Below are 1,583 nucleotides of genomic sequence, written 5' to 3' on the forward strand. Positions count from 1 at the left end.
TATGCTGGATGAAAAACCCGATTAAAAAAAAAAAAAAAAAAAAAAAAAAAACGTTACCTCACTTTCAATTGAAAAAGCTCATATAAATATTCCTCTCGTCACGGCGAGATCCGAACTTTGGTCTTTTCCAATAATAAATAAATAAGGTATGAAGATCTGTGAACATTTTTCTTCCAACGGTTACTAACTTTCTTCGCTGATGATTTCTAATCACAATGACAACATAAGTAAATAAAATCAGACAGTATTTTATTTTCATTCCGTTTTGCTGATCATTAGTGCAATATTTACATGGAAAAGAAATTATTTTAGCCTAAAATAAACCGTATAATAAGAAAAGGTCGCCCCCCCCCCCTCTTCCTTGTCTCAGTTTGAGAAATGCTGTCTTAAATAACGACCGCGATTGGCGCTCCCTGCGACAATACTGAGTCACTATGGTTACAATCGAGTTATACAGCTTGCCAAGTTATAATCCTTACCTTACGAAGGCGTTCCTGCCACCACCACCAAATCTGTTCATAAATGCCGCGGCAGTCTCACGACAATTCCGATATATTATAAATGAAATGAATTTTTTAATACACAAACATAGGACATCAAAGTTCCCTTAATTATGAACTGTATATAATAAAAAATAAAAGAAATACCAGCCTCTAGTGAGGATCGAACTCACGACCCCTGGTTTACAAGACCAGTGCTCTAACCACTGAGCTATAGAGGCAGCTGGCAATTTTTGTTACAAATATGATTGTAGTATTAAAATATCCAAAAGAAATCATTCTTCATTTAGAAAATCATAATAATCATAAAAAATGGGGAAAACATAATATATAATTAGTAAGTAAATAAAGAATCATGAATGTTAATCTGAATATTATATGCACCGTTCTGATACGGCTGTTTTCGATTTTTTTTGCAGATAAAACAAAATTGCATTTTCTGTGTGAGAAATTAGGTTTATTAGCAATATCATATTTCAGAAATTTACAGTTGCCTCTTCTAGTCGCGAATCACTCTCTCCCGTCACAAAATGATAGCAATGTTGTAGTGTGAATATTCACAATATTATTTTGCTCAGTTTAAATAAAAACTTGTCTACATAGTTTTTCTTTTGTTAATAAATTTATTCTTTCTATTCATTTTTGGTCTACCACAGTACTAATGTACTTCAGGTTGAAGACTTCTCATATAAGGGATTAGTATTAAAAATATTGCTTCTTGAATTATAATAGGCATTATGAATTTGAATTAAATGCTAATGAAAAGCGGTTTAAATTATATTAATAAACAAGAAATATTTAAAATGAACCTCATATTAGTATTTCACAGTCTCTCTTCAGATGATTTATTAAATAAATCTCTTCGATAAAACGGCTGGATTGATTTAATCCTGTACTGGGACTGCCAAACGTCCTGTGTATACTTGTATTTTATCGTGCCTTTTTCCATCCTTAAAAGTTGCAAGAGGCAAAATTGTTCTATATTTGAATGACAGTTATGATGTATAAATATTTTTGTTGTTCTATTTTAACAAATGAACAAACTTAAGAGTTTGATCGTAAATCAGTATACATCTGTAAGAC

General features: G+C 31.3%; 1 non-coding gene across 1 annotated transcript; it reads right to left on the bottom strand.

Annotated features, from left to right (window-relative positions):
- Positions 1-648: 648 nt before the first annotated feature.
- Positions 649-721, bottom strand: TRNAT-UGU (transfer RNA threonine (anticodon UGU)). The gene has a single exon. It is a non-coding gene; the product is annotated as a tRNA-Thr (tRNA).
- Between the last annotated feature and the right edge of the window lie 862 nt (positions 722-1,583).

Source organism: Typopeltis vanoorti, chromosome 11 (assembly GCF_054136105.1).
Source record: "Typopeltis vanoorti isolate ZY-2024b chromosome 11, IOZ_Tvanoo_1.0, whole genome shotgun sequence".
Taxonomy (NCBI): domain Eukaryota; kingdom Metazoa; phylum Arthropoda; class Arachnida; order Uropygi; family Thelyphonidae; genus Typopeltis; species Typopeltis vanoorti.